Source organism: Suricata suricatta, chromosome 14 (assembly GCF_006229205.1).
Source record: "Suricata suricatta isolate VVHF042 chromosome 14, meerkat_22Aug2017_6uvM2_HiC, whole genome shotgun sequence".
Classification (NCBI taxonomy): Eukaryota; Metazoa; Chordata; class Mammalia; order Carnivora; family Herpestidae; genus Suricata; species Suricata suricatta.
Genome location: NC_043713.1, coordinates 19544821 through 19551735, shown reverse-complemented (window position 1 = coordinate 19551735; position 6915 = coordinate 19544821).

Genomic DNA, 6915 nt, shown 5'->3' with positions numbered 1-6915 from the left:
TTTATAATAAAACTTGATAAGAAAAGGTTACAGAGCTCGGACGGAGTTCCCTAGAGCCCCCGGATGTATGCAGTGCCCCCGGATACTCACATCCCACGCGTGCTCGTGGTGCATTTGTCAAAACTATGAAATTAACATTGGTCTGTTGCTATTACCTAAACTCAACCTTATATAGAGTTTGCTAGTGTTCGCTAATATCTTTCTGTTTCTGGATCCCTTATCCAGGATTGCACACTGCATATAGCTTCTTGTCTCTTTAATCTCTTTGGTGTGTTACCAGTTTCTGAGTCTTGTTTCTCTTGACGGTTTTAAAGAACTCTGCTAAGCTATGTTGTGGATATCTCTCATTTCGTTTTGTCTGATGTTTTCCTCATGATTAAACTGTGGGTATGGGTGTGGTGCAAGAAGACCACAGTGGGAAAGTGCCTTTCATTTATCACTTGGTTAGTCTCTGCCGGCTTTCTCCACTGCAGTTTTAGTGTTTCTTTTTCCATACTCTTTTCTTTGGACGGGAGTCACTCAATGCACCCCCTATCAGGAAATCGGGGAGTGGGGAATCAAACTCCACCTAAGGGTGGGAAAGCTATCTACATATATTATTGGGATTATTCTGTAAGGAGGATTTATTCCTCCTGTCCCATTAATCTATTCAATCATGTTTATATCAGCATGGACTAATACATGTTTGTTTCATACTTTGAACTATAATTCATAACTACGTTATTTATTATGTTGATCAAATTGTTCCAGGTTTGAATACTGGGAGCTCTTTCAGGTTGGCTCCTATGTCCCTTTGAAAGTTTATAAACATTTAGGGCTAGGAATAAAAACCTCATAATGATTGGCTCTGCCCCTCTCACATTTAACACATGTGGAAAACTGTAGCACCAATCCCCTAATGTCCAAGGGCTTTTCTGAATCTTCCTGGGAATCCAATGATTACTGGTTTCCAGCCTGGTAAAAGAAAGGAAAAAGAAATGCCTTTCTGTTTGTTTGTTTGTTTGTTTGTTTTCCTGACAGATGAACTCATAGATTGGGACCCAACTGGAGAAGTTACAGTTGAGTTTTCTTTAGGTAAATTTTAGTTAACTAATCCTTGTGTTTCTGTTTGATATACACACATTCACAGACAAACCATGTTCCAAAGTTAGCCACGGGTGTTTATAACTGCTTTAGACATTGAGGAAATCCAGCTGTCAAAGATCCTTTGTTACAATGCTTTAAATTGCTCATGTTTGCATTTGCAAGCTGGGCCTGTAAACACAACGTTTCCTCCTTCTGAGCTGGAATCTCTCTCAGCATTTGATGCCGCCCTGTCTTCTGTGACCTTCGCCTCTTTCTGCCTTTAACCTTTCTTGGAGAGAGGAATCTGCCCACAGTCCTGGGTTTGCCAAGAAGGCACAGGATGAATAGGCCAATGAGTAATCCAGCGCCACGGAGTGAAGAGATTTTCTACTTTTTAAGCATTTTTGACAAAGTTACTAGAAAGAATAATACTTAGGTGTATTTCCATTTTGGGAAACTAACTGTTTTCCATATTGTACATAAGTCCTACCATAGCCCAAAGAAATTGACAAGATCAGCGGCGAAGGTGAGATATCTGTGGAGGGAGAGAGGACTTTAACTGAAAATAATAATTTTTTTTTCAATGTTTACTTATTTTTGAGTGAGAGACAGAGCATCGGCAGGAGAGGGACAGGGAAAGAGGGAGACACAGAATCCAAAACAAGCTCCAGGCTCTGAGCTGTTAGCACAGAGCCCGAGGCAGGGCTTGAACTTATGAATCGTGAGATCATGACCTGAGCAGAAGGCAGACACTTACCCGATTGAGCCACCCAGCCGTCCCTGAAAGTAATAATTCTAATCAGTATCGGGTACTGAATGCATTTCATAGTTCTGCAAATGTACTATTACCTAAAGAATTTTAATAACTCTGTGGGGAGGAGAGCAGGGAGCCACTCAGGATTAATGAGAGCGTGGAGCTATAAAATACTAGTAAACTACAGGGCGCTGCTCAGGAGAATCCATAAACTGTCCTTAAATGTAAAACTCCAGTGGTGTCTCACAGGATGGGAATTGAGGAAAGGGGGCTCAATGTTTATGGGTTTCTCTTATAGCTATAGCATTTGATTGCATTCTTATGACAGAATATACGTAAATCATTTTAAGTAGCCACATTTTCTAAAGCTGCTTTTCTTCGCATTTTACCTATGCTTATCCACTTAAAAAAAAAGTATTAGTATTTTAGTATTATGTGTGTTTTGGGATGGCAGGGAATGGTTTGATTGTGTAGGGACTACAGTATCCCAAACCTCCCTCACTGAATAAATATTAGGACCCTGCGTAGGGCGCTCCCCAAAATGGAAGGATTTAGGAGGAAAAAGAAAGTACCAGATGCCATCTTGCCTCCCAGAGCATACGACACCTTGTTGTCCGGGTTTAAAGAGGGTCTGACTGTAAATCAACACCCACATTCAGAGCCTGAGCCTGGTGGCATTCAGACTGAGGCTCATATTTGAAACCACTGTTGTTTGTTTCTGATGGGGGTTATTTGCTAAAAGGAAATTATAGATATAATATATTTTAAAGGGTAAATCCTTCCACGTCATTTCAGTTCCCCCCCTACACACACACCCCCACCATCATTCATTAAAAAACTTCACTGCCTACCTCGTGACCTTGGGCATAAAGCCTAACACCTCCCCAGGCAGAGAAGTCCCCCGCCTCCATCCCTCCTGCTTTCTGTCTTGCCACATTGCCACACTGTTTGCCAGCGAGGTGCAACGCCATATAGTCTTCCAAACCTACCCTCCTTTGTCTCTCTATTCCTTTTTGCTCCAGTTTTCCCTCACACACACAGCCTCACCCCACAGATTAGAATGTTCTTTCCCCTCCTCTTTGCCTGGAAATTCCTGCTCACTGTATTCCATTTGCATAAGGAAACCTTCCCTTGAGCAGCCCACTTAGATCTTCCCACAAAATGCTCCATATATTGCATTTGTTATTGTATTCATTTCCGATGGCTGTAACAAATTACCACGATCTTGGTTGCTTAGAAAAACGCACATTTAGGGGCACCTAGGTGGCTTAGTCTGGGTTAAGCGTCAGACTTCAGCTCAGGCCATGATCTCATGGTCCTTGGGTCCAAGCCCTGTGGGAGCTTGGAGCCTGCTTCGGATTTTGTGTCTCCCTCTCTCTCTTGGCTCTTCCCCTGATTGCACTCTGTCTCTTTCTCAAAAATAAATAAAATAAAAAAACATTTTAAAAAATTTAATGCACATTTATTATCCAACAGTCTGTGGGTTAGAAGTCTGACCTGGTGCTCCCTGAGCTGAAATCAATACATCAGCAGGCTGTGCTCCTTTCTGGAGGTTTTTGGAAAGGATCTGTTCTCGTGTGTCTTCCATCTTTTCTAGAGGCTGCCTGCATCCCTTGGTTCCTGGCCCCTTTCTCCAATTTCAAAACCAGCAACATCTCTCTCCAGCACTGACTTTCCCTCTTTCACTTGCACAAACCCTGGTGATGTCATTGCATTCAACTGGATAGTCCATGACAGTCTCCCCCATTTTAAGATCTTTATTATAATCATAGCTGCAAAGTCTGTTGTGCTGTGGGAGAGGACAGATGCACGAGTCCCAGATTATTAGGACAAGAACTTCTTTGAGGGTCCATTGTTCTGCCTGCCACAGCTGTACTGCTAAGTCACTCTCCAATTCACATTTTGTTATCAAATATTTTATCTTTTATGCCACAAAATCAAATTGCTAGGCAAAATTATGAAGGAGTCATGCTCCCAGTCCTTTTTAGTGAGGCCTTGCTTCCCATTCTCCTTTTTCTCTGCCCTTCCCATGGCGCCCCCCATGATGCCACCCTAGGGAGCGAGTAACTGATGGTGGAAGATTTGTCCAATGTTTTCTCCTCCCCCTTACCCACTGCCTTCCTGGGCTTTCTGGGACTTGTTGATTGGGGAAGAGAATGTAAATGCGGAAATTAAGGCGTTTGATCCTGACAGATTTGAACTCTAGAGGCCACTGAGAGTCTAGAGGACTGAATTCTGACCCAGGGAAAATGCAGTGTGCCTAAATGTCTCGCAGCTGCTTGGGACAGTAGTCTGTCTACTCTACGCAAGCTGCTGTGCTAAGTGCTGGGGTCAATTTTTATCATTTTAGAAGTTTTTTTAATGTTTATTTACTTTTGAGACGGGGGGAGGGGAGGGGGGCAGAGAATATGAAGGCGGCTCTGCACTGACAGCAGAGAGCCCAACATGGGACTCAAACTCAAGAATTGTGACATCATGACCTGAGCCGAAGTCTGACGCTTAACCGACTGAGCCACCCGGGCTCCCCAATTTTTATAACTTTAAATTTCATTGAGTTTGCACTTTAAGTGGATAAGTCACATATGCACATGGAAAATAACTATAAATGCAATTACATAGAAAATTAAAATATCCCCAAACAATGAACTATCACTGACCAGTAGGAGACCTAACCAGTACTAGAAGCCTCAGAGAGAGAGAGAGAGAGAGAGAGAGAGAGAGAGAGAGAGAGAGAGAGAGTACTGACTTTAGTGATTGCCCTAGGGAAATCTTCAGAGGAGTAGGGTTGGAACTGGGTTTTAAGTTTAAGTACTGTGTTATATGCGAGAGCATGGGAGTCTTTTGAGCTCAGGCACAGGCAGAAGTGTTATACCCAGATTTTTAATATCGTCCCCAAAAACCAGAAACTGCCAGGGAGACTGAGTCACGCATGCAAAAGCAAAGGGCTTTATTATGAGTTTAGGCTGGCTGGGCCTAAACTCGAGTTCACAGACTTTACCAGAGCAGTGGATTCATGCTGAGAGCCCCAAACATGGCGGGGTAGGGGCTTTTTTGGGAAGGAGGAGTTACAGCAAATGGTGACACAGGTATATTGACAGAAGGTTTAACCATTCATTGATACTTTTGGTGGGAGCCAATCACAACATTTAGAGTATTGACCAATCACAGAGTGGGCCCAGGACCCTCACATAGGGCGTGACTAGTCTTAAGCAATAGGTGATTATCTTATAGCCTCCATCTTTAGGTCCGCCCTTAGAAATGTTAAAGGTGTTAACTGGCCTTTCCTGATTGGGTGTTATAAGGGTGGTCCCTCCTTCCTTGGGCATCCTGTGCCCTTCTATTGTCTGAGAAACCAACACCTAGGTCTCCAAGGTCAGAGTCAGTTTGATTCAGACCTGTGTCCTTACAGAAGCACAAAGAGAGTAGATGTTCTGGCAGATTTGTGAGCCACTGGGCAGACCAGCCCAGCTGGACCACAAGAGACTAATAGGAGATAAAACAAAGAGGTGGGAGCAAGCATGTATAAAACACAAAAGGCTCAGATAAGATAGTTTTTCTTGTTCATCTCTTCTAAGAAAGAAGAAAAATCACTATAGGAAATGAAACTCCAGTTGTTATGAGCTCATTAGTAAAACACTTCACAAATATTTATGAACAATAAATGAGTGTCTGCTTGTATATACAAGTCTGTCTAAACAGGTGAATCTTCTTCTAAGACTCCTTTCACACAATGGACACAGAAACCATAACATAACCAAGGGTAATGTCCAAAATATGTGCCGAGTGAGGAGTGCCACCAACCAATCAGAAAAGCCTCCAGCCATAATGAATTGGTATGGATGAACCATTGTGGATATCATTATATATAATTATTACTGCAATCTTAGGGGTGCCTGGGTGGCTCAGTTGGTTAAGTGTCCAACTTCGGTTCAGGTCATAATCTCACAGTTCATGAGTTCAAGCCCCACATCGGACTCTGTGCTGACAGCTCAGAGCCTGGAGCCTGCTTCAGATTCTGTGTCTCCCTCTCTCTCTGCCCCCACCCCTGCCCATGTTCTTTCTCTGTCTCAAAAATAAATAAAACATTTTCTAAAGTAAAAAAAAATAAAATTATTACTGCAATCTTAGCGTAAAAAGATGTTCTTTCATTTTCTTTTAAAAATTCCCTTTCAAAGCATACAGTCGAGTACATTCCTTTGAACTTAATAAATTCTGTTATATCTTTGCTTTCTGTGATGAGCTTGGTTGTCTCTGCCTCAGCAGTAGCTGGAGTAAGAAGTGTCATTTTCTGTCATAGACTCTAGATCTGGAATTTTCTCTTGTCCAGCAAGAGAGCGGATGCAGAATTGTGTATGATAGAGGCTAATGTTCAGGAGGAGACAAGAGCCTGGAGTAAGGGCACTTGCTCCATTTTTATTAGGATCAGAAGGCTTACAAGCACTCTAGACATGGACAAAGAGATAGTGAAACCATGAACATTAACTCATGGGCGTGAGGGAAAGGGAGTTTTGAAGATATGCAGTGTTAGGGGTTTGCGTCAATACAAAACAAATCTGGTGCTGGGGGGCAGGTTGTTTACAGCAGACGTGAGTTGCCATCTCTGTGTACCTGAACTGGTCTAGAGGACAAGAAAACAGAGCATTCTACCTCAGGGTCAACAACTCACCTTTCTTTTGCTAATTAGCTCAGCTCCCCGCTGCAGTCAATCGCTGTATTTACCTGTTTACCTATTTTGGCCTTTCCTTCCAGTAAAAGCAGCTTTCTGCTATTGTACTAAGTTGGCAAGGTGGGGGGCACATTTCTGCCCTGAATACTTAATCTTTTAAAAAATTTTTTTAATGTTTTATTTATTTTTTGATACAGAGAGAAACAGAGCATGAGAGGGGGAGGGGCAGAGAGAGAGAAGGAGACACAGACATGGAAGCAGGCTCCAGGCTCTGAGCTAGCTATCAGCACAGAGCCTGACGAGGGGCTCGAACCCACAGACGTGAGGTCTGACCTGAGCCGAAGTCAGAGGCTTAACCGGCTGAGCCACCCAGGCACCCCCTGAATACTTAATCTTGTTTACCTCATCTTGGATGTTTTCATCCTGAGAT